This window comes from Notechis scutatus, chromosome 1 (assembly GCF_049901735.1).
Source record: "Notechis scutatus isolate UNSWTSFEM ecotype Mainland chromosome 1, rNotScu1.2, whole genome shotgun sequence".
Classification (NCBI taxonomy): domain Eukaryota; kingdom Metazoa; phylum Chordata; class Lepidosauria; order Squamata; family Elapidae; genus Notechis; species Notechis scutatus.
In genome coordinates, this window is record NC_142009.1 from 240,151,804 (window position 1) to 240,179,456 (window position 27,653).

The 27,653-nt window shown below is 39.5% G+C and overlaps 1 long non-coding RNA gene across 1 annotated transcript in view; it reads left to right on the plus strand.

Annotated features, from left to right (window-relative positions):
• LOC148133290 (uncharacterized) overlaps nt 1-27,653 on the plus strand; it is a 42,859-nt gene that overhangs the window by 509 nt on the left and 14,697 nt on the right. Inside the window, exons 2-3 of the long non-coding RNA XR_015746642.1 lie at nt 8,337-8,443; nt 11,736-11,792. This is a non-coding gene — a long non-coding RNA (uncharacterized LOC148133290). The remainder of the gene's footprint in view (nt 1-8,336; nt 8,444-11,735; nt 11,793-27,653) is intronic.

The window sequence follows — 27,653 nt, forward strand, 5'->3', positions numbered from 1 at the left end:
GAGACCTGGAGAAGTGTCATGGTTTCTCCAGTCCTGTTTTTGCCTCCCTATCAATGAAGACAGATAGGGAATTTAACTAGGCTATAGTTTCAATCTATCTTCAAGGTAAATAGAAAGAAAGGGAATTTAACTAGGCTACGATTTCACTGAGTACTTGCAAATTGGATTAACTAAACTAGATGGCACTAGAAGAAAGCTGCAACATCATCCTACTCTGGAACAAGCTGGTGGGTACAAAGACCTCTGCAAATCCCACTCCTCTATAGTTATGAGAGCAAACACCTCTGAATTGCTCATTGAGAACCAGCTCATATGGGACAAATCCCCACTTTCCAAATCTCAAAAATACACAGTTAACAAAAAGTTACAGGGTGGCTACAGTTCACTAAACTGTGACAGTCTTAACAAGGCATCATTTAGAGATGGAGAATCTGGGAATCTCCAGATGCTACTGAATTACAGCTCTCAGCAGCCCATCCTATAGGACCGACTGTGTGTGATGTGGGGAGCTGTATGTGGGAAGTCACAAATTTTCCACTCCCGGGTTGAAAGAAGTGACCCAAATAAACACTTATTTAAAGCAAGATTGTTCAGAGAAGAGAAGGTAAACTTGTTGTCAACAGCCAAAATAATATCCTGGCTCTCTGTAAGACAGACCCAGGGATAAGTAATGGGATGCCATCTACAATAGTCCCAATATTAAGTGGATTTTCTCCTTGAAAACAATTGTTTCCAAACTGGTGCTTTCTGGGTGTCTTCAACTACAATTTCCACAAACATGTTGGCCAAGGGTGATGAATGTTGTATGTAGTTCAATACACCAGGTTCTTACCAAAAGCTGTCCTTTTATGATTTGATTGCTTATAATTGTACCTGATGATTCTTGACTCTTGACAAATGTATCTTTTCTTTTATGTACACTGAGAGCATTTGCACTAAGATAAATTCCTTGTGTGTCCAATCACACTTGGCCAATAAGGAATTCTATTCTATTAGCTATCGTGTTTTTCCATACCCATCTGAACAATGATAATTTTAAAGGGATAAAGTTTTATCCTTAGGATTGTAGGGAGATATTTGGCTTTTCAAAATAGGCTAAGGGTTGCCTGTCTACCTATCTAGGAGTCTCTTTGTCTCCCTCTCTCTGAAACAAGATTTAACTGAAATAAATAAGAACTCGTGTATGTATGTATATACCTATTTTGGGAGCCCGGTAATTTTTTTTTTTTTACTTCTGCCATTTAAAAGTACAGCAGCTACTTAGATTTGTAGCTATTTGCGAGTAGCAAAGCTGGAATTATTAACCACATGTATGATATGGTTAAATCTTTAGTGTCTACAAAAATTTAGGCAGTCAGTTAGCTATGCTGAATAACCCACCATTCATGTATAGCCTATATACTGATGAAAGGGAAATCTGATCTAAATTAACTATTGGCTATCCATATGGACCTTTATAATTCCATTGACGCTGTTACACTAAAATATGACTGTCTAATGCAGAGAGGGTGAATGAGAAAGACGGTGTTGTGGTTTTATTAAACTTGAGAGATGTCATTGATCCCCAAGGATCTATTCCATGTTGCGTTCCCTTGTAAACAAGCTTTTCCTTGCGGAGCTCCAGATTCTGATCTGGGACTGATAAAACATTTTTATCAGGCAGTGGCGCTCTTTGACCTATTTAAAGTTATTTTCAGCCTTAATGGGAATCTGGATTCATGGTAATAGTTGTTCCTCGCAGGGCTGTTGCTGCAGATCAGAGGACAATGTTGCACAAATGAATGCACAGCGACGCAAAAGTCAGGGGAGCATCTGTTTTGTAGTACAAACACTTACCTGTTAGGCATTGTCATTGTCTTTGCAATCTGTATCTAAGAGACCAAATAACCAAGAAGTAGGTGAGAGGGAACACGGCTGACTTAGCATCTCCAGTAGCTGCACTGAACCTTTGGGTTTCTCCTTGCTTACTCCTCTGTGATCAAATGTTTGCAAAATTCAAAAGATGTAAATATAATCGGGCATAAAACCTAATATCAGGAGTGGGGAAGGAAGGCCAGCTTTTAAAAAGTTAATTCTTGTTCTTTTGAAACCCCACCCTACACTTTTATTGTTTTACTGATATTTACAGATACATTATATTTTAAAGGGGGAATTTTACCTAAGCTAAAGCTGAATTCTTCCTTCCTTCAATGAAATACAGTACATTTCTGGAAAAGGGAGGTTGAACCTCCTCCCCGTTTATCTTATGGGACAGAACAAAGCTATATAGTACCCACATGCATATACACAAGTATACAGAGATGACAAAAACTACACCAAAAAAGGGTCTCGCGGTGTATTTTAAGTTGTTGCAAATGGCTCAGTTTAGAGAAGGGGTCTCCAACCTTGGCGACTTTAAGCCTGGTGGACTTCAACTCCCAGAATTCCCAGCCAGCAAAGCAACCCCCTACTACCTGGGTTTTCATCATCCCCGGGTAGTGTTATTATGTCAGCATTGACAACTTATATTGAAAAGAACAACATTTTTAGCTCGGAGAAGGTTGCCTGAGACAGTGTGTTGATTTTATACTTCTCTACTCATTATGCCAATGGCAGCAAATGAGGTGTTGATAGATGTCAATAGCCCCAAAGTTATTTCCCTTGATATTAACTTAGTTCTCTGGCTCACCTGATTTTTTTTTTTTTTTAGTGATTCTTTTAATTAACCAAAATTAAGTGGAAAAACTGCCAGGCAAAACCATCAGTTTTTAGCACCTTTCTAACATGACAAGTTAGGAAATACAGAGCGCAGCTTCTGGAAGGGTCTCCAACCCTTTCTCTCTCCCAGACCCAATCCAAAACTTTTGTTTGGGTTTCTCTCTCTCTCTCTCTCTCTCTCTCTCTCCTCCCTCCCTCCCTCCCTCCCTCCCTCCCTCCCTCCCCCTCTCTCTCCAGCACCTAATTTAATCTGGCTCATTTTCAAGCTTAATCTTTCTTTTTTGGCTTCCCCACCACACCGGATTGGGTCCAATTCTGCGTTGTAATTGTGTAATTGATAGACAGTCACAGAGACAGGCAGCCTCCAATTCCTGTTTACATAATTTCTTTCCAGCATTCTTTTGCATAGGAAAGAATAACATGATAGGGGAAGCAGGCAGAAGGATCTCTAGTTCATTCTTTGTGATAAAGAAAAGTGTTGCATTTGTTTGCGCAATCTTAAGGTCAACGTGTGTTGCCTCTGTTTGAGTATGGGTATGCTGGTCTTTAAGGGATGCAATGGTTCAGAAGTTAAGACACTCAGCTTGTCAGCTGGAAAGCTGACAGCCCTGGTTTGAGACCAGAGTATGGTGCGACAGGGTGAGTTCCATTACTTGTCTCATCTCCTTTCAACCAAGCAGTTCAAAAGCATGCAAGTGCGAGTAAATAAATAGGTTTGGCGGGAAGGTTTACTGCACTCTGTAGTTTCATGGTGGTCACATGATAACATAAGCATCTGTCAGACAATGCAGGTTCCCTCAGCTGAGAATCGGAGATAAGCACTGTCCCTTTGAGTCAGTCACAATTGGACAGGAGAAATCTTTACCTTTATGATGGAGTTACCAAGGAGGATGTCCTGTGTTTGCATTCTACATGTACAGGTGTATTTGCAATTTTTCCTCTGCATATGTGTAATGTGTGTGTGTGTGTGTGTGTGTGTGTGTTCATTGAAAAGCTCAGGAAGTGCTGCATTTGCTCCCTTCTAGTTATGTGACCAAAAGGGAAGGGATTTAAAAACTGAGCAGTGGACACAATGCTACACAGCTTCCCATAGGGAAGTATTGCTGGTTTTATTTTTCTGTACTGCCTCCTAGCCCAATTTCGCCCTTTCTCTTGCTGGTTTCTCTTCCTTTCCCCTCTCCCCCAGAAAAGTTTGATTTTACTCACTTAACTTATATATATATATATATTTTTCTTAAGTTTTCGCGGGTACTTACATGTATGGCATTCAGATTTGTTCGGGTATTTTCCCACGTCATTGTAGTTGTGCTTTTAAAGTTGTAGCAACGTTTCAGCAGAATCTCATCTGCCATCATCAGGCTTCTGGTTGACAATATATATATATCTTCCAAATTTTCCATTGAGTTGACTAACATAACATTGATAATGGCAGCAACTCAGTGCTTTGTTTGGATTATTTATTTATCATATGGCACATTCACATCACCTTTCAATAAAAACACAGGAGATCAAAATACAAAATACGAAATCTAAAATGTAAAATATTATAAACGCACATCTACATTACAGATATATATTTTTGTTTCATTTTGTCACAACCAGGAAATCAGCAAAGACCCCATTATAGGCTCTGTCACTACATGTTGAATAGTTTGTTTGAAAGTCTGAGTGCCATAGATAAAATAAAATAGTAGGGAATATTGGGATTTAGGAGAGTTTAATGATTGCTTTATGACCAGCCATACTCATAACTGTCATGACATCAACATTTGAGATGTGCTCAACATCCCAAGCCATTTGACTACCCCTACATTATAAGCAATTTCCTACAGAAGTTGGATGCACAATAGAGGATTGGTTTTGTCCAAAGAAAAACAAAGTGCTTGCGCATAACCAGGCAACTAAACAAGTGATATGAAAGAAGGTGGCTGAGCTGCATTACTCCGATGGTTGAGCAATAAACATTAATTTTCAAGACACGTGAAATCAGACAGCATTGACATGTCTCTAGAATCAGCTCCTGACATCTATCTAGCCTCACAAGTTGTTATTGAGTCTACTTGTGTAGGTTGCTTTGATCTTAATTGCAGCTTAGTTTTCCTAGAGTGCAAGTAAATAGAGCATTATGTGAAGAAAAAGAGAAAAGGCACAAAAGGAGAAGGGGGAGAAGGGGAGAAGGGGATCAAAAGGGATAAGCTCTTGTTCCTTCACTTAGAGAAATATATTAGCCTGGGCAGGAATCAATTGAAAACTTAAAAACAAAAACTTTTCTCACCCATAGAAGGGGAAAAGAGGGTTTTAAGGGGAAAGCAATCTATTTCTTCTGCCATTTTGATTATAAATATAGCATAGTGGTTCAAGTTTAACAAAGTGTTTATGTATTTATACTAATAAATAAATTCTTAAATATTAGGGTTTTTTCCCCCTTACATGTGTGCCAAGCTCCAATTCTTTAATATTGCTTAAACAGAGATAGTAAAGTTTTCCAGATTTTACTGAAGTAGAAGTCATAGAATTTCTTACCACTGATTTAGTGCTGACTGGGAAGTTATAGTTGAACAACATCTAGAAGATCATAAGTCAATGCCCTTTCCTTTCAATCATAGAATAGAATAGAATAGAATAGAATAGAATAGAATAGAATAGAATAGAATTCTTTATTGGCCAAGTGTGATTGGACACACAAGGAATTTGTCTTGGTGCATTTATTGCAATGTATTATGTTGCATTCCAATTATCCTCTAGTCTAGGATTAGGTAAAGTAGTCCCTTCTAGATATTTTGGATTATAAACATCCATTGTCATTGGCCATCCTTACTAGAGTTAATTTTAGCTCCTTACTGGAGCTAAATTTTAAAGTATGTTAATTTACCTGCCTGATTATACAGATTAACAGAGTTGGAAGGGATCTTGTAGGTCATCTAGTCCAACCCCCTGCCCAAGCAGGAGACCCTACACCATTTCTGACAAATGGCAGTCCAATCTCCTCTTGAAAGCCTCCAGTGATGAAACTCCCACAACTTCCAAAGGCAAGCTGTTCCATTGGTTAATTGTTCTCACCATCAGAAAACTTATTCTTATTTCTAGGTTGAATCTCTCCTTGATCAGTTTCCATTCATTATTCTTTGTCTGGCCTACAGGCACTTTAGAAAATAGTTTGACCCCCTCCTCTCTGTGGCAGCCCCTCAAATATTGGAACATTGCTATTATATCTTTCTCTTCACTAGACTAGCCATGGCCAGTTCCTGCAACCGTTTATCATACGTTTTACCCTCCAGACCCTTAATCATTTTGGTTGCTCTTTTCTGCACTTTTTCTAGAGTCTCAACATCTTTTTTATAGTGTGGTGACCAAAACTGGATGCAGTATTCTAGGTGTGGTCTTACTAAGGCTTTACAGAGTGGTGTTAGTACCTCTTGATCTTGATTGTATCCCTCTGTTCATGCAGTTTAGGATTGCATTGGCTTTTTGGGCTGCTGCCTCACACTGCTGGCTCATATTTAGCTGGTTGTCCACTAAGGCAGGGGTCCCCAACCACCGGTCCGCGGACCGGTACTGGTCCGTGGAACATTTCCTACCGGGCCGCCGGTTTGCTGGGCGCCGCCATCTTGTTTGACAAGAAAGTGCTTCCGGGTGAGCTTTTCCGGTTGGAAAGCGGCGTTTGGGTGCTGAAAGAATCCTCGCGCCTTAGTTTCATCTAAGGGGGGTGGTTTCGAACGAAACTAAGGCGCGAGGATTCTTTCAGCATCCAAGGCAAGGTGAGCCGAGCGACCATCCCAAAGCCGTCCCGAAGCAAAGCCCATCGACAAAGGTACAAAGGAGTTGAAGGTGGCGGGGAGAAGCGGGGGACAGCTGGCTGACCGGTCGCTTGGCTCGCCTTGCCTTGTCATGCGTGCTGATGCCGGTACTGGGCCGCAGATCATTTTGTGATGCCGGTACCGGGCCGTGGCACAAAAAAGGTTGGGGGCCACTGCACTAAGGGTCCAAGATCCCTGACACAGTTACTGCTATTAAGCCTGGTTTCACCCAGTCTATATGTGTACTTGTTGGTTTTTCTTGCCTAAGTGTAAGTGTACCTTGTGTACCTTGATCTATCCAATATATTACAAGCAGAAAAAAGCCCTATACAAATATAATGCTGTATAAGGAATCAAGACATGAATGGGGAATGTAATAAAGTCCTTATTTAAATACAGTAGGGAAAGCATGCAGGTCATAAGCTTCCTACCAGTAATGACTGTAAAAGATATCTGCATTTTCTTTTGTGCAATGACGTGAGATGCTTTGTCACCGCCTGCCCACTCTCTCCCCTTCTCTCTGAGAATGTCTTTGCACATGCACTTTCTTCTGAGAGATTAATTGGAACTCTGGGATATGTGTTGTCTGTGTTGGGGGGGTTCTGCTCTCCCCTTATATTGAATTTGTGTACAAAAGTGTATATGCATGCATGATGAAGCATAAGTAGGCTGCATATACTCAGCTCCGGTTATTGGCCAATAAAATGTTGCTTAGAATGGAGCAATCACCAACATTCTCAGGCTCTCCTTGCCTGGTGCTGTTTTTTACTGCTTATGAATTCAAGTAGTCTTTGCCTCATTTCTTTCCGACCATGGGGTTAGAAAGAATTTTTAAAAGGATATGTTTAGATCAACTTGTTATCCAAAAATGTATATTTCAGGTATGTTTCAGGCAATAAAAAAATACTTTTTAGGCGCATAAAGTAAACTCCTGAACATATCTTTTCCATGCAAAAGATTACAAGCTGTGCTCCTGATTTCGTGGCTAGAAAGTTTTGGTAACCCAGTTTAAAATGTCTCTTGTTTCAAAGACTAATAAAAGTTAGAAGTCAGAGTAGAAAACAGGTACATCGTACGCTCAGTTTGGGTCTTTCTGTTCTTATTACCTCACATCTAAAAATGTGGGCCAATGCTTGGCCGTGCCTCAACTGCCCAGGTTGGCTCTGAAGAAAAAGTTTATACAGTAACATTTGTGATTGCTGTTAGTGTTACTGTTGAGTGTAACACTTGATCTTTGACAGAGGTGCTAGCATCTGCATTCAGAAAGCAACTGGGCATGGCCTGGTATGGCTTGGATTCAAATTTAACTTAGATGGGATTATTACAATTTATGTGGTTGCTGTTTTTCAGTCTTATTCAAGACAGCAACTTTGGATGCAGTTCATGAGCCATCTCCAACATTTTTGGGTATACCTGGTTTTCAATATGACCACAGGAAGATGATTAAGAGATGCTCTATGGTGCCTTTTAGAAGAAGGGCAAGACTTGAATTTGAAGAACTAGTAAGTGTTGCAGTTTCAAATACAGTTTAATAACTAGACATGAATTGACATATCAGACAACCTTAGTCTTGAAAATAAGGGATTTAATTTATTGTGCAACCGACTTTTCAACAGGGGAAAGAAAAGGATGCTTCCTTAAAGAGAAATGATTATGCACATTGTCTGTATAGCAGAGATTTACTGGTGTATATTTACAGTATTTGTGGCAATCTATTTATTCACAAAGAAGTTTAGGGAATAATGTAATTAATATTTCACAAATCCAAGAGAGGTTATTATACGTTTTTATGGAGGACATACAAAATATATGTATTCTTTTCTGGTTTTTTTGCCATAAAAGGTGGGTGGAGTAGCTAAAGATACATCTGGATTGTGCAATTAATAGCTTTTTAAAAGCAGAACATGTTGGCTAAGATGAAATACCTCTGAAGAGCTCTGGAATTTCAGGTATGTATCTGTAAAATATTTTCTTCCAATGTTATGTGTAAATGTAATGTGTGGGGAAATAATGAATCCTAACGGCCCAAGGCATGTCACTTTTCCTAAAATTGCACCCCAAAATTGCACCCCAGAATATTGCAAGATTATTGCAACAGCAGAATGTATTCTACCAGGAGGAAGAGGATGCAAAGCAGGAGTGTAGTTGCTTGATTCTTGTGGAATTTATGAATATCAGATTGGAAACTTTCTCTCTCAAGGAATCTAAGGACCAGGAGGCAAAGATTATTGTATCTGCAACTTCAACTTGATTACTTTCCCCAGCATTATAGTGATGCTGGAGAAGCTAGTTTGAAAAGAGAATCAAAGAGAATAGCCTAGCATTGATGATGTTACCTAGTTTAGTAATGAAATGTCTGCAAGAAAACCACTAAGTTCAGAGAGCACTAAGGACCCCACAAAACAGAGAAATAATAGATGAAGGGGGACTGATATGTTTCCCCATTTTCAAAAAAATAAAAATAAAACACTGTTTGCCCATAGTAATAGCCAAGATGGGAAACCCACAGCTGTTGGTCAAGAACTCCAATTTCACTGTTTCCTTCTCCACTGAGTTAGAAAGATATGAAAGATAAGAGATAAAATGCAGCATGTTATGCTGCAGACATAATCCTCAACTTACAAGCATAGTGGCCCACAGAGTTTCTGTCAAAAGTCATGATGGTCATAAGTTAAGGCACCCCATGACGACCCTGATTTTATGGCAGTTTTTGCAATAGTCCTTGAACAAACAACATGGTCATTAAACAAATCAGTGCATTTCTTGGTTGTTGTTTCTAGCAAGACACATAAATGATATCACATGACTTCAAAACAGTGTTACCAGCAGTGAGCTGTTTGCCAAGAATCCAAAATGCAGTTATGTGACCATGGGGGTTTGGGCAGCCATCGGAACTCCAGAACTAGGTTATAATACTATTTGGCTGTAGGGGTTCATCGTAGTTTTGAATGATCACTAACTGGTCATTAAGCAAGGACTACCTGTAAGAAAAATTAATCAATGGAGATGGAGATGTCAGGTGCAAGTAACCAGGAACAGGAGTTGAGTTCAAAGCACTCAAAGTTTATTAAGTGCTACCTATGGACAAGAATCTGATCTACTAACGGTCAAGACAAATTGGCACTAGATAAGAGTCAACAAAATTCATGTTGGACTTTGATCTCTTGTGGCTGCACAAAGATTCCAAACTGATGATGTGTTTCACTCCGCCTTCAGGTTCAGTTTGGTCATCTCCTATTGAAAACTGGTAACCTAGATGCAAAACAAAGCATAAGCAAAGAAAATTATTATTTATTTGTTAAATTTATTTGCTTCCTATCTCACTGTGGGGTTATTTTAGGCAGTTTACAACAATAAAAAGGAAGAAATGAAAAGAGTGTAAACAGAAGAGAAGTAAGATCACAGAACAATGAAATAAACAATGAAAAAAGAGTACAACAAGAATACATCAATATGATGACCAAAAAGATGGATGGATAGCAGAGACCAAAGGGGGGAGGAGATGCAATCTGCCATTAATCTAGGAGTCCCCTTCAGCACAGAAATCCCCCATTTGGACCTTAGGCCAACCTGCAGAGGCAGGTCTTCGGGTGGGGGCAGATATTACCTTAGAGCATGGGTGTCAAACTCACAGTGTCACGTTCCCATCATGTGATGTTTCCTGACATTTTTTCCCTTCGTGGAGCTGGGATGGACATGGCCTATGCATAACGCATCCAGCCCATGGGCCACCAATTTGACACCCTTGCCTTAAAGGGTAAGATGCTCCAAAAGGCGGGCACTGTAGCAGAGAAGGCTCTTCTTCTGCATTCCAAAAGTCAGAGTTTTTTGACTGACTTGATCCGAGGTAGCCCCTCTCTGCCCACATGAATAGGATGGGCTTGTCTTAGCTAGGTTCACCAGATAGTCTGCACCTATGCCACTAAGGTCATAATTCAGATAATTGAACTGCACTAGCAAAATGGCATTGATGTCACTAGAAATAAATGATTTGTTTATAGCTGTTTCAGTCATCCTGGAGAGTTCATGTTTATCCCTGTAAAAATACAGTTCCAGAAGAGGTGAGCATGCTGTGAAAACGTTTTGAAGAATTTCTTCATATTTTCACATGTTGAGAACAGCCCTTCTCTTCATTAAGACAACCTGATTTTAATGAAGAGCAAAGATGAGCTATATTTATATTATACAACATCCAGAATGCTTCTTCCAATCAACTTTGAAGTGTGCATAGCTTCTAACTACACCATAACCTTCCAAACTCATAATGAATTTTCTTTGCGAGTTCATGGGATGTATCAGAAAGAAACAGTAGAGGGATTCACACATTGCACGTAGCCAAAACCAAACATATTTTTTTGGACTAGCACTATGTGTGTATGTTGCTTAATGATGGTCCTAAGAATTAGTAAGCCCTTGACAGAATCATCTCCTCAGTTGCCCGTTGATTAACTCTATTGGTTTATTCGACTCTTAATCAAAGCTCTCTTCACTTGGCAAGGGAAGATTATTGCCCTGTCTCCTTGGACTTTACATTCAGGTAAAGTGCAGAAATATTGCAACATTGAGGGGAAAAGATCAGGGATCTCAAGACTCTTTGGGAACCATACAAGGATATGGAAGGAAGGGTGTACTCAACTGGGTCAAACATTTTTTTTTAGTTGTTTTCCCCTGTATCATTCACTATAGTGTACTGAAGCACACTTTCTTTAAAAAGTTCTTAAATTCATTATATTCAAGAAACCTGAAATATAAACTAGAAACATTTCTTGTTGTTAGTTGTGAAGACCTGTCTGACCCATCGCGCCCCCATGGACAACATTCCTCCAGGCCTTCCAGAATCATAGATACCACCAGAACCATCCCATATGTCAACTTCCTAAGGATGCTTGAGGAATTAAGTAAACTATGGTTGTGTGCGTGTGTCAAAGTATTGTTTTGGATATTGCTGTTGGCAGCATTCATTATGTGAGTTCGTGCCCACATTTTATGGTGAATTAATTTCGTAAATGTTCATGTTGATAATTAAACCCTTCTCTATTATTGCACAAATGCTTTTCCTTTTCAAATTATAAAGACAGAACACAACTAAGTTGTCCTATTTGAGAAACTTTAAAAGGTGTTTTCTTCTCTAGTTTTAAAAATGTTTTTGTAGTCTTTGGCTGAGCTGAATCATGCATCTTGATCACCTATGTTTTAGCAAAAGGCAATTCCACTGTATTTTTGTTTTTGTTTTTGGTGAAGATCTTACATTGCTGGGATCCGAATGGGACCAGGATAAACAAAGAAAGTGTAATTAAGGTAAGGGTGGGCTTTGTTTGTTTGTTTGTTTGTTTGTGCCAAACATTTTCTGGAATGCTTACATGCCTGACCTTCAGGGACCTTCAATTATGATAAGATTATTTTGTAGGGTGTATGGGTTGTTAAAGACTCTTTTATGATCAGGAAGAGAAAAAAAAATCTGGAAGTTGGGGACAACTACTGCTTAATAGATGTATCATGTTATTTGTTATAGGCATACCCAGGGGTGGGCTACTGGGGGTTCTCAGGGGTTCGGGAGAGCTCCTAGCTAAGATTCTGTGCAGTTCAGAGAACCCCAAATCCCACCCCTGGCTGGCCCCGCCCACTCCACCCTGACCCTCCCAGGAGTCCCCATACAGCCCGTTTTGAATGCAGGTAAGTGCAGGTCGTGCATGGAGGCTCGGGGAGGGCGAAAAATGGGCCTCCCGGAAGTTTGGGAAGGCCAGAAATGGACCTTTTCCAGCTTCCAGAAAATGCCTTCTCCCCCCCCATGGTGCAGGAGGCTGACTAGGTCATGCCCACCAAGGCCACACCCACCCAGCAACCGGGCAGGGAACCCATTGCTAAAAATTTTGAAGCCCACCTCTGGGCATACCTATTTACCTACCTTGTAGTGTTTAATTTAGCGGTCATCAGAAGAAAATGAATGACAGGAGGCTGTATTTCAAAATAAAAGACCCTGCCTGTGAGGTACCTCCAAGAATTGTTCACTTCATCTCCTTTAGGTGACTTTTAGTTTAACTACATGATACTAGTAGGTAAATATAATCAATATCAACAAGATCCATTGCTTCACAATAAGATGTAGGATTAAGTTATGGGGAAATCTTAACTTTCAAAGATCAGTAGAACTTTCTCCATCCTGGCAGCCACCAGATAATGGCTGGGAATTCAAGGATCTTTAGTAAAGGCTCTACTTGGATAAGGCTGGGCAGTGTCATGTCCTATCTTAGTGGGCGAGGAAGATATACTTTTAAATAACTCGGTCTGTCACCAACATGCTGTGAACAGATCGTGCCTAGCAACTCACCATGCAGATTGAATTATTTCTATCCTTGCAGGTTTCTCTTTCTCTCTCTCTCTTGAGCCATTTGTAGTGACAAGATCCACATGAATGGCTCACCACACAGAGACAGCCGCCATGTGAAGCAATTTAAACAACCCATATGTGGCAGCGCTGACATCCCTGGCCTTCATTTAGAGAAAGTGATTAATTCACTCCGATGGATTGAGCAAGCACAGCAGAGTAATGGGAAGAGGCGGGAAGGGAAGGGAAAGGAGAATTATAATTTTGGAAAATTTTGGAAAGCTATGGAAATGACCCTCATGGATAATTTTTCATGGCCTCTTGCAAAAGAAGAAACTTTTCACAGGGCACAAGTATTACAGAAGGAACTTTGGACTGGTTGCTGAGATAGGGAAATAGATGCCTTTTTTCCATGTTGATGCTCAAAAAAAAAAGGATTGCCCTACCCCAGGCCACGTGGTAAAACAGAGCATTGGCCCAATTACATGGAAACCAAATTGCTTCCCACCTTAACAATCTTGCTGCTTTTAGCTAACTTGTATTAGCTACCTGATGCCACCACATCTTTTATATAGTCTTGATTGGCAAAGTGTTGGAAGATGGAGTGGACTAGGGCAAACCAGCAGCAGTAAAGTGAGTGGTGGCTACAAGCAGCCACAAAATCAAATTCATTTGAGAAGATTGGATTTTGGTTCATTAAGAGCAATGCTTTTTGGTGCGTCTCCAAGAATAGATTGTTTTAGTGGTTCCTGGAGCAGTATGTAACTTTCATTTGATTATTTTCTTTCTATTACATACCTTATCCTTTTCATATCATTTTTAAAGTTGCTAAACAAAATATTAATTGCTAGAAAGGTAATATACCTCTTATTCTGTAGGTTTTGTCTTTTAAAGTTATAATTGCTTCCTTTATGATGCTCCTAAATGGAAATGGCAGAAACACTAATCCGGGGTGAAAGATGAGCAACAATGGCCCTTTTATGACTTCAATTCCCAGAATGCCTGAGGAATTTGTGCCATGCTGGTTCAGGAATTCTGGGAGTTGAAGTCCATAGGTTGCCCGCCCCTGCCATTTTAACCATTTTAACCATTTTAGCTGAAGCATTATATTCTTAATGAAAATTTCTCAGCTGTGTTTCAGTAAAGAGCTCAAAGCAATGCCCTGTGGCTTAATTTTTTTTATTTCATTAAATTTTCTGTCTATAAAATATTTTTCCCTTTCAAAAAATTTGTGAGTTAGAGGGTGCATTGCAATGTGTTCAAGAAGATCCATTCAAGTATTACCCTGACTTACATCTTCTGCCTCTTTCCTTTCTATTCCATTCTGTGATTATTTTCAGTGTTAGATAATTATTTGTGCAATCTGTTTGACTTTTAAGTATTTTTATATCGCTTGAGGTTCTTCATTGGTGTAGTTATCAATAAACCAGAATATTTATTGATTTTAAAGACCATTCTCCACCTGCCTTGTTCTTTCTGTCTAGTCTGAGTTGGAATTCAATGAACCATTAGAGATTGTATTTTCAGCAATAGGCAATGAGGGTCTAAGGACAAAATGCCTATTTACCACAGATGGCAATCTGGCAGATTTCCCCTGCCTTAATATAGGTAGGAAAACAATAGGAATAGCATCCCATTTTTGCATAAAAGTGTCGTATTATAACAGAGGTTTTCAAACTTTCCATTTTAAATTATATGAATTTCAATCCCCAGAAGTCTGGCTGGGGAATTTAGGGAGTTTGAGTTTACACATCTTAAAGTTGCTAAGTTTGAAAACAATACTGCTCTATAGCATGAAATACAGTGATTAGGTCATCACCTCCATGTTGGGGCCAAGATGTTTAAGGCGGATCCGATCTATTCCCTCAGCAAACAGTGTGGCGATAGATAGGTTTCTGTTTAACTGTGAGGAGATTCTGTATATGTGCTTCTCTCCAGGTGGTTTTAAATTAATGTAATGTTAGGCAAGGGTGCTTTTAAAGATGAAGAAGAGTAAGATAGTTTTGCCAGATGTTTTGAGGAGCAGCTCCTTCTACATACAAAGCTGAAGACCTGTGTTTATTAAAAAGCTGGAGATAATGAAATGACAGGTGTTGGATTTATCTCTGCCTCATAACTAAGGGAACAATATAATATTATTATTGGATGTCACAATTTCTTTGGAAGACTGTATAGTGATTCAGTTTTCAGGGGAAAAATATTCTAGAGAAACAACTGTATAATAGCTATTTTACAATTCTTTAAAAGCTGAATATAATTCTTTGACTTTTAACTTACAGGGGAATTTCCTCATGGATGCATTCTTAGACTCTTGCATGGATCCTTCTTTATTTTAGCTTCATCCTAAATGAATGGGACACTGACAGTCATTTTTTATGAATTCACTCAATCGAACTATTGTCACAGATGTCTTGAGGCATCTTGGCACATATATCTTTCCGCAGAGTAATAATATTAAAGAAAGCTGCCCGACTAATGCCAGTTATCTATGAGAAAGTGACCTGCATTGATGAACTGATAGCAAACAGTTTAAATATAGATCTTGACTGAGAAAGAGCTGATTTTCCCTGCCTCCTTTCCTTTTCAGCATTTATGCAAACTAAATAAATTAGAAGTACAGTGTTGGATATACTGTAATTTACTGAGTTTTGGGATGGAAGAGTAAAAGCAACTCTTTTGCTTCAGTTTGGGACTGAAAGGGTAAAATGGAAAATGAGATTTTGAGCTGGGTGGAGGATTGAAGAGAGAGAATTCAGGGTGGGGGGCATAGAAAAGAATCTGAGTGATATCATAGCCATGCTATCTGAAAGCAAAGGATGATGGAATTCCTCTCGTAATCCAGTATCCTAACAGCTTAAAAGGAAAGTATGATGTAAGAAAAGATAAACCTAAATCTACATACAAAGGCTGAAGCTGTTCTTCATAAAAAAGAAAACCCCTCTGTACAAATGATATGCTCTGAGTCCATTCTTTAACAGTTACCCCTTAATGTTTAAGCTGAGTGATTCACAGTGCTTGAAGCCCGCTCCATAGGAAGAAGCAAAAATATTAGCAGCATAAATAACATTTCTAAAGCGTTTAAAAGAAATGTCTTCAGTAAACTTTGGATACAAAAAGAAGCTTGGAGGTATAGATAAGAACAGTTACGTCTGCCTGCAGGTAGTCCTTGACTTAAAACCATTCATTCAACAACTGTTCAAATCACAATAGCATTGAAAAAAACCTGGTCCTCACATTTATGACTGTTGCATCATCCCCAATGTTACATGATCCAAATTTGGGCACTTGGGAACCAGCATATGTTTACAATGGTTGCAGCAGCATCCTGGGGTCATGTGATCACCATTTGAAACCTTCCAGACAGCTTCTGATAACTAAAATCAATGGGGGAAGATGGATTTGCTTAATGACCCCATGATTCACCCAACAATGGCAAAAAAGATCATAAAATTGGGTGCATCTCACTTAGTTGCCTTGATTAGCAATGGAAATTCTGTGGCCATGTCAAGGAGTACCTGTATTAGATTTTCTATTGTGATAAATAAAACAAATGATGCAGAGGTGGTATTCAGCAGGTTCTGACCAGTTCTGGAGAACCAGTAGTGGAAATTTTGAGTAGTTTGGAGAACCAGCAAATGCCACCTCTGACTGGCCCCACCCCCATCTATTCTCTGCCTCCCGAGTCCCAGTTGATCGGCCTGGTCTTCTTTTGTTGCCCTCACAGGAGAACGGAGCTGGAAAGCAGGTTAGTGGGGTGGGAAGGGAATGGGGATTTTGTAGTATCCTTCCCCTGCCACGCCCACCAAGCCATGCCCACAGAACCAGTAGTAAAAAAATTTGAATCCCATCACTGAAATGATGTCTTACCTTACCAACCATATTAGTGACAAGGTATGCATGCTACAGTCATTATCACTTTTGGACTTTGAAAATGCTGACTGCAATAAGCAGAAATTGTGTTCATTCAGAGAAAGACATTGTTGGATTTCATCACAGAGTGTCATGGGAATGATACAAAAATACCTTTTGTGGTGCATGTGGCTTTTACAATCCCGTTTACAATAATACAAGAGACTTCTATTTGTCTCTTGCCATCATTTTGTTCACAGTCAGGACTAGTGAAGCCATAGCATTATAGTCTAACATCGAAGTGAATCACAGCGCAAAACACATCTTTGTAGCTCTACATATAGAGCTGCCCTTTATTATGCTGCTGTAATTAGGAGGGGGGATATGCAACTGGCTGGAATCACATTTTGATTGCAACAAAAACTTGACATATATACAATACAGGTTGCATTTTTAAATTTTACATATGGTATATGGTCTTGATCCAATTGGCAATTTACACAATACATTTTATACAAAGTTTAACCAATTGCAAAATTTGGATTGGCGTCTATAAATAATTGAAGATGTGTATCCACTAGTATTAAATGAATTACTCTAAATATTCTATAGTAGATCCATTTATCACTATATTTTCATTGCTAATATGCTGTAGTTCACTTCTAAATATTATCCCATACTCTGATCGTAAAATATCATTGCAGTAGTGATTCAGTTCCACCAGGAACATACTGTATGCATCAAAATCTGTGATTTCCTATAAATATAGACCAAAATGAATCTATACATAAATGACTGAAATATTTAGCTGTGAAATTAGTTACATTGCACCTCTCCCTTCAACCTTGATGGAAGCTAGATTTTAAGGAATCCTGGTAGAACTTAGACAAGGCCATAGCTCTTCTGGAGAACTCAAAATCCAAGAATATGTTTTTCTAAGGTGGAAACACTATGCAGAACTGTGCTGTCAATTAATTCACCCGCTAATAGAAAGACTGCTCAGCCACCTAGAAGCATTTTTTTTAAATGCCAGGTATCCTGAAATCACATTTTAATTTTTGTGCCTTAGTGATAAGGTTGTGTAATATCCAGATTTGTTAATAGTTTAATTTGCTGTTTCCTGATTAGACTAATGTGCATATCAAATAAGATCAGATAAAATAATGCAGCATATTGAGATATAAAATTATATAAGATCATCCTTATAGCAGCTGATCCCAATTTGATCTAGATAGGAAATTTTCAAGATTTGTTCATAGAAGTACAACATGTATTAAAGTGCTATAATGTGATTATATTTTTGGATTTGTAGTTGAGTTGCTTTAACTTATGTTGTACTGGACGTGGGCTGTAATTAAAAAAGATGATAATGATACTTTAAAAAGAGACCCTTCATTGATTGCAAGAATTAGATACTTTAAGGGTGAAATTCTATGCATGCTGACTTAGAAGTAAATCTACTGACTTCTCAATAAATATTATTTCCAAAACACCACTGCCATTTTTACAAGAAACTGTGATGACTTTGCCATTTCACACATGTTTGGCCATTAACAACCCAGAATTTTACAGTGAAATTAACCTGGAAACCTTATAAGCAAAAACCTACCATAAAGATAAGAACACACCTTGACATTTGTTTCTGAGTCAATGTGTATAAAAACTACATTATCTATGCAAAATGAATCTTTATGGACTGGTTATCATTTACATATCAATTGGCAAGTAACTCTGCATAAAGGTCTTGGAAGGAGAAAAAAAAAAGTCCGGAAATGTAAAAGCGTTTAAAAAAAAACATAATACAAACAAAATGATCATTCACCCTGATAGCAATTCAATCGTTCAGAGTGAGATGATCGTGTTAACTTATCATCTGATTGTATTATGGGATGTTACTTCTGTGGTGAATGGCCACTTTCCTTATCTTAAGCTTTGCAGATGTCTGTTACAAAGCATCTTTTGCATTTCATTGCCCGCTGCTACCCATTTCCCCTCCCAGGGCCATCTGGGTCTCTGCATTGATAGATTTTGTCACCTTGCCTTGCCTTGCCTTTGCCCCCACCCTCACCCCCCCTATCCCCACAGACCCACTGGCACTCATGCAGCTACAGCCACTCTCTTCCTCTACCTGTGATCTTACATAATTGACTCCCTATGTAATCAGCTCCTCGGTGATGGGTGCCCAACACAGATAGCAGCTATTCTTTTCATCTTCCTTTCATTACCCTGTTATACTGCTGATTAGCTTACCCATCTGCCTTTGAGGAAGGTGGCCGTGTCTGAATGAAAGTTGCAAGTGCTACCGATTAACAAAGGCAACCAGCCCACTGCTTGGACAAAAGATGAGGCAAGCTGGCAGGCACAGCAACGGTGATGTCAGTGAATTTTCAGAAGTCACAAGAGCTATTCGCAGGGGTCCAAAATTTTAAGACCACCTATCGCTCATTCTGAGTAACACTTTATTAGTTGGGCAAGCATTTGGACTTATTTAGAATCATCTTTTTTTCCCCCTCCAGATTAAGTTTAGGCTCAGATTTGGTGCACTTTGTTTTCTTGCTTTTCTACATCAAAATGTCCAAGCATGTCCAAGAGATAGTTTTTGTTGAGGATTTAGAATAATTTATAAAGAAGAAATTGGAAACAGGTCATTGGATGAAATATTACTTGAAGCCCTGGGAAACCAATAAACATCATCCCTATAGTTTCTCAGGTCTTTCATTAGAGTAAAAAAAAAATACAATAGCTGAAACAAATACCCATAAAAAAGGCACTTATGCACATGTTTAAATATTTCAGACTTTACATCGGAAACTCTAAATTTTTAGGGGCAAAGTTTCCAGCTGCCGCCACTCTTTAGGGATAACAGAAGAAAGGAGGGATAGATGAAAACTACCACTATCTGCTCAGTCTGAAACATTCTTGGTTTAATTTGAGAAATTGCCAGGATGGCAGCTTTCTTCAAAGATGTCTTTTTTTCCCTCCATTGTGTCCAGCTTAGAGGAACTTGTGTTTAATCCAATTCCTCATTTAATCATAAAGGTAAACTATTCCACTTGACCTTCAAGTAATGCCAAGAAAGTGCTTCAAATGATTCTTTAAAATATGTTGTTGTTGCTTCCCTTCTTCCTCTACATATCTCCTTTCTTCCGAAAGCTCAGGACATTTTATTTCCATTTTATCCCCTCTTCATTGGGATGAGAGAGAAGAACCGGTCTAACATAATTTAGTCAGCTTTGTGGACTTTCGGAATACAGGTAGTCCTTGACTTATGACCACAATTGAGCCCAACATGTCTAGGACCTTCAACATGTCTCTCCTGCCAGATCTGATGGGGCAGATAGATATAATTGGGAAGAGATGGTCCCTCAGATAACAGATTTGGATTTGAAAGCAAACTAGTAACCAAAGCAGCTCATGGAGCAGAGGTATAACATGTATCTTTCTAGGAACGCTCATAACTCCCAGTCCCACTGAATTTTGCAGCAGCTGAAGATTCTGGATATTCTTCAAGGGCAGCCCCATTATAATTACAGCAGCCCATCCAGTAGCCCACCCAGGAGATGGCCAAGTAGAACCTCAGGATCCAGGAACAGGTGCAACTGGTGCACAATGCACAAAGGTCCTCATAACCATGATGGCTACCTGGGGTCCAGGTTGTGCACCAGGTTTATTTGGGGTAGTGCTACCCCATCCAGTACTAAATATGGCAGTGATAGCTAACCTTTTCAACATCGTGTGCTGAAAGTGAACAAATGCACGCTTGCCTGCACTCATAATGCAATGCACACACATACCCCCATGCTCCCCCACCCCCTGCACATGCACGCATGATCCCCCATGCTCCTGTGCCCCCCACGCATGCATGCATGACCCCCCCCCTCACTCCCACTGCCACATGCATGGCAGATACCTGACAATCAGCTGGCTGCTGGGAGGAGGAACTGAGGTGCGCAGTGGAACTGAGCTGGGGCGATGGTTTGCATGCCGGCAGAGATGGCTCTGCGTGCCATAGGTTTGCCATCATGGATATATGGTAAAGTCGTAGGTTCAGAAGGCCCTAAATTAAAGCCAAAGCCACTCAGTCTTGCCAGGGTTCAACTGAAGCCTGTTCTTCACTGAGATGTTCATATTCTACAGGCACCAAGAGAGAACATCCACATCAAGGGTCTTCAAACTTGGCAAGTTTTAGACTTGTGGATTTCAACTCCCAGAATTCCTGAACTAACATGACTGGAGGAGGAATTCTGGGAGCTGAAGTCCACAAGTCTTGAAGCTGTCAAGTTTAAAGACCCTTTTAAAGGAGAATATTTGTAATTCAGGGTTGAAAGGAGATGTCCTTGATCCTCTCCTAGCTTGCTGGTTTTCTTGCAGATGTTTCATTACCCTAATTAGGTCTCATCATCACAACAAGCAACAAACCTGATGCACAACCTAGACCCCAGGTAGCAGTCATGGCTAGGAGGACCTTTTTGCGTTGTGCATCGGTTGTATCTATTCCTGGATTGTTCTACATACAGTTACCTAGTTAGAGTAATAAAACATCTGCAAGAAAACAAGCAATCTCAGAAAGCACCAAGGACCTCTCACAGTATTCCTTAATTTGCCAGGAACAGAAAGGGTCCTTTAAATATTTTACTGCTGAATTTCCTGGAAATAAGCTAATTTGATTATTTGGTTGCTTAAAGATTTGATTTTTTTTCCCTTTGAAATTTGATGTCACGCTTCACCAATTTTTATAATTTAGAGGATATACTGTGCAGTATAACAACATGTTTTTATTTTAATTGCTAATATTTCTGTTCAGAAAAATATATGCACTGTTGGAGGTAATGTATTAGAGATGATTTTGTCAACATACCTAGAAAAACAGAAACCAAATCTAAGTAAATAATTTTAACTGAGGAATTCTTCAATAACCATTTTGGTTTTTCAGATAATAGAGTTTCTTATAGTTCTAAGTAACTTTGATCGAAAGAAAGAAGTACTTCAGTTTTCCAATGTTTGCTTTTGCAAATCTGGCATTTTAAAAAAATATAGTAAATTTGTCATGTTGTATCATTTTCATATCCTGGGGGAAATCAATAATAAATAATGCTACCATATTTGGACAGCAAGAAACTGGACATCCACTAGGTAGCATCAAAGGGAAAGCTGTCTGGTGGTTATTTAGTTCTTTATAGCCCAAAGCTAAAGTTAGTAGCTAAATTCATTGCAAACTGTGCTCCAAAAGCTCAGCTTGTGTGTGTGCCTTCAAGTCAGTATTGACAAATCCCTGCAAATTTTTTGTCAAGGGTTTTCATAAGTAGCTTGCCATTGCCTCCTTTCTTGGACTGGGAGAGAGTGACGGACCCAGAATCACCCAGCTGGCTTCATGCTTGTCTACAACTCATCTTCTTCCTGGTTTTTAGCCTGGGTCCTTGACCGTTACAGCAAAGTGCTTCTCTCTTTCAGCTTGATGTCCTTGGAAAAACACCCAGCGCATCTATTCCAACACCTGTCCCTTGGACAAGCTAAATTTTGCATAACTGAACTTTCTATTTATATTTCTTTATAAACAGATTATGCACGCAGACAGATAGTTAATTAGAAAAGAAAACCTTGTGAGTTTCTCACGAAAGATGAAGCAGCTGTGAAATGGATTGTGTCTGATTCTGTTACCTTGCATGGACTTCCACTGTGTCCTTTCACCTACTTTAGATGCGTCTTTTCTTTTAGGATGAGCATTATAGCTGTTCATTTTTCCAGAAATGCACGTAAATAGATGAAAAGCCTTGAAGTGCTGTCATTGGTGTCCTGGAAACACTGAACTGTATTGTCATTTCTTAATATGTATATAGACTAACATATACATATATGTTATATATTGCATATATAATATTTATTGGTATTTATTTTCCTCCAGACATCAAAATTGATATTTGGTATGTAGGTATTCCAGCTGTGAGGATTTTCTTGTTTTCTTGGTTTTTTTGCTTATGTTGTATGGATCTGGAAATTGAGGTCTTAATCTCATTCCACGATCAGATCTTGGGTTTTCTTCTCTTGCTTCACTTCTAGCATAATTGAAAGTTATGACAGTGTGTGTTACTTATTTAAGAATAAAACTCCATTTATATTAGAAGAAGCTCTCTCTATATATAGGGACCACTTCTTGGATTGCCCTTAAAAGCGTATAAAATAGAAATGATGGCCAGAGATGAAATGTTTAGGTTGCAAGATACTGACTGTGTATGATAACCACTACTTGAATTTATGGAATAGACTCTCCCCTCGTGGGTCACTGTGAATACACACATTGGAACACAATCCTGTCTAGGTGTAACTTTGAACAATATTTTCAACAGTGAATCAATTGACAGAGAGTTACCCATTCTCACCAAAACATCGCTTTTTTGCAGGCCTCTCTGTAGGATGTTTAGATTTTGATGAAGGTGACTGGAAAGAAGTTATTTTGTCCTTGGCATTACCATCTGTTCCTATATCTTTCACAGATGCTCTATATGTGGCCTTAAAAAAAAAAAAAGTATTGATCGGGTTGTTTCAGTGACTTACCATGTCTGAGCATTCAGATTCTCTTTATTTTAAAAAATACGTTCACTGGGAGGAGAATATGAAAAAAAAAATCCAAAGCCCAAGACATATTTTCACAAAAAGGGATGCAGTGTTATTTTGTGTGATATGTTTATTATTTACCAAATCCTTTTCTTACAAAAATTGCTTGCTGTCGAAATTTGAGGTCACAGAATGTGCTTCTGCAAACTGATATGAAGCGTTGTCTGCATTCTGTTTATTAAACTCCGAAATCTGCTGTATTCTTTATCTAAAGTACTCCGCTGACGGAAATCCCTTCGTTTTTCAGGTTGTTGCTAGTTACTCTTTTACCCTTCGTCCTTGGTGCTAGCGTTTAATACGGGCTTTTGCGCAAAACGATTGTTTAACAGACACCTCTAGCGTAGTTTTGATATTTTGTGGTGTGTTCTTTTATTTCTGCTGAGGGCCAGTACAGTAACAAATTTACTTTCTCACTGAAGAACAAATGATAAAGATGTTTACTGGCCAAAGTGACAAAGGATGTGCAGAAGAGCAAAGAGGTGAAGGATCATTGTGTTTCCAGCCTAATCCTAATCAGCAGATCATAGACTTTTGTCTTCCCAGGTCACCTTGTACCCAATAGATTAGCAGAAAAAATAGAGGTTATCATCCTTGTTGTTGCCCAGAATGAATCATCTCTTTCTTCAGCCTAGATTAGGTGTCCCATAAAATGTTGTCCTACCTGATGACCCTAATTTTTAAGGATGGTGAAAAAGAATGGAAAGGCCTTGTTATTTCCTACAGCATATTCTTCTCTTACCACACGGTTTCCATGCCCACCATCACTGTCTTTAATCAAATAGATTTTGCAGAGTTCTGGGTATGGTGTAAAGCTGAAGATTCGTCTACTTCCTATCTTAAGGGTTTTTCCGCCTCCAAGGAAGTATCTTCTTTTGCAAAACCTAACAGGGCATAATGAAGATGTCATCCATAGCCCAGTTTATATATTATTCATTCCCTTTTCCTTAGTCAAGCTGCTTTGAGCCAGGCACCGGAAAACTGATATTTTAAGATTTGTGGCTCTCTTTTTCTTCTCCAAGCCACATCCATTTTTAAAAACTTCTGATCTAAAGCAGACTTCTAGGAAGGCTTCTCATTCATTTTGTCAGTTAAATTCATCCTTGCCCGAAGTGAAATGTTATATTTAATGATTAGACATGCACAACACTTCCTGAAAATATGAGTTAGGGGGAGACCTAATAATTTATTTTTTCCCCTTAGTTAAGACAAAAGGGGGGGTTTAGTTGCTCCTACACCAGCAGGCTTGCTCCAAAACTTTACATTTTTTTCAGGTGTTGATTATTTGGAGGGAAATCAGATTGGACCACAGAAGCTTCAGCCTTCTGAATTGAGCAGAACTGTCAAAATAATGGACTGCAGCTATTTTTATTTCTGTGATTCATGCGTTGTTCAAAAGGCTTTGCAACAGATGCTGTGACCCATATATGTAGAAAAGGGGTAGAACTTTGACTGCAGTCATGGCAGCCATCTTTGATTGCAGTCATGGCAGCCATCATGACATTTTGGAACCTTTGCTGTGTACATCCCTTGGCCTTATTAAATATTATCATTGGACTTAAATGGACCTGATGAAAAAAAAAAAAGATGAAGAGCCCCACTGCATACTCTATACCAGGGGTGTCAAACTCAAGGCCTGCAATCCACGGCTCATAATGTGGTAGGATCCGGCCCACAGAGCCACCCTGGTCTACCTAGTGCAAAGAAGAAAGATTAGGCCACCGTAGCTTCGGCCTGGTCTCCCCCGGTGCAAAGAGAAAAGATCAGGCCAGCATAGCTTGACCCAGTCTACCCAGTGCAAAGAGGAAACATGCCAGCAGTTTGGGGAGTGGAGTCAAGCTGGCCACACTCACCTAGTTGACCACACCCACCAAGTCAGCCACACACCCCTGACCACTCCCTGCCCGAGGTCAACCACAGCCCTGATGCGGCCCTCAATGAAATTGAGTTTGACACCCCTGCTCTACACACTTGAAAAAATATCACTATTATGATTATGATTATGATCATGATTATTATTATTATTTATTCTACATAAAAATGACAATATACACAGCAAACGAGATAACCATGCTGGGTTTTGTATCACAAATCACTAGTCGAACACTTCCCAAGCGTTAGAACTGTGTGATGTATCAGCAGATTATGCAAGCAGATCCCAATAAGGTGGCCTTCTGCAGCTGACCAATGGTGATTTTGTCAGCACCAATTGTTTTTAAGTGCTTGACTAGGTCTTTAGGCACAGCACCCAGTGTGCCATGTATCACTGGAACCACCAGCACTGGTTTATGCCAGAGTCTGCAGTTCAAGTCTCAAGTCCTGATATCTGGTGACTTTTTCAAGTTGTTTTTATTATTATTATTATTATTATTATTATTATTATTATTATTATTATTATTATTATTATTGTTGTTATTGTTGTTATTGTTGTTATTGTTGTTATTGTTGTTATTGTTATTGTTATTGTTATCATTATTGTTGTTGTTATTATTTTCATAAATAATTCAAGGAGATGAACATTCTTAATACCCCTTCCTTTTATTTATTTTTTCCCACCACGACTACCCTGTGGGTTGGGTTGAAAGAAAGTGACTGGCCCAAAGTCACCCAGTCACTTCCACACCTAAGACAGGACTAGAACTCACCATCTCCTGATTCCTGATCTGTTGCCTTAATCACTAGACCAAACAGCAAAATAACTTAGGGTTCATGCCACACATATCTTTTGGGTGCTCTATACTGAAAGCTAAAAACAAGAGGAAATTTCTATTAATAGATGCCAGTTATGTCCAACTCCTATCCAAATTGCTGTCTAGTCTTCCTCCACTACTCTGACCATGAGGCCGAGGTAGTCCTGGACTTACAACAGTTCATTTAGTGACCATTCAAAGTTACAATGGCACTGAAAAAAGTGACTTATGACCATTTTTCACAGTTACAACCTTGGAAGCATCCCCAGAATCATGTAATCAAAATCCAGATGCTTGGCGACTGGTTCATAAAGATCATGAGGTCACCTTTTGCAACCTTCTGACAAAGCAAAATTAATGGGGAATCCACATTCACTTAACAACCGGGGGTTATGAAATTACCAACTGCAGTGGTGCACTTAAGAACTGCAGCAAGAAAGGTCCTAAAATAGGGCAAAGCTCACTTAACAAATGTCTCACTTTACAGCAGAAAATTTGGACTCAATTGTGGTTGTAAATCAGGGACTACCTGTGTAACAAAAGTCTGCCCTTCACAATCTGAATGCTTAAGGTAGAAATAGTTAAGATTAGCAGCCTTTGTCTTCCTTAATGTCTATCTCTCTGATTTGTCCATCAAGGTTTGTTTGGTAAATGCCCATCTAAAGAATCCTGATCGAGACCTGGCTTATTGTATCCCCCTTCAGTGGAAGCGTTAGTCATGCCTGCGGACAGAGCCTGAAGGCTCAGGTCCAGCAGAGATGCAGCCTGATACTGGTTAACCAGGCCCTTGATAACATCAGTCGTGCAAGAAAGTATAATAGGCCTCCATATGGAACACCCAGAACTGTCCTTTCCAGACATTTTTGCTATGACCAACAGAGGTGGGATTCAATTTTTTTTTACCATCAGTTCTGTGGGTGTGGCTTGGTGGGTGTGGCATGGCTTGGTGGGCGTGGCTTGGTGCGGCTTTGCTCCGCATTAGGAAGGCTTCTCACTGGGTGGTCGAATGCATCAAGAAAGACACCAACGCAGGTTCTATCTTGGTGAGCTGCCCCTCTCATAAGCTCGGGAAGCTCTTTTATTAAAAACACACAGTGATACGTCACAAGCAGTGAAGTCTATCCAATCATTAAGTTACATGAGTAGGAATATTAGTGCACACATAGTAACATCCAATCACAGTTACATGGTCAGTTTAAAAGGTACTAAGTAGCAAATCAGCGCTTACATTCCAGTTATTTGCCCATGATGACGTGTTTGTTGATTGATGTTGTCTGTTCCTGGTACGCGCTTCAACCTATGTGAGGCCTAGCCTGTACCGAAGCTGTAGAAACTAATTTATTACTGCAGCTTGGTGGCATGGCAGGGGAAGGATACTGTAAGTCTTTATTGCCTCCCCACTCCTGGAAGAAGGCTATTGCAAAATCCCCATTCCTTCCTCATCCCACTAACCTGCTTTCCAGCTCCCTTCTCCTGTGCAGGGCAACCAAAGGAGACCCAGCCGATCAGCTGGGACTTGGGAGGCAGAGAATAGATGGGGTGGGGCCAGTCAGAGGTGGGATTTGTCAGTTCTCTGAACTACTCAAAATTTCCGCTACCGGTTCTCCAGAACTGGTCAGAACCTGCTGAATACCACCTCTGATGTCCACCCACATTCCTTACACATATCTCCTCTCTACTTCCAAG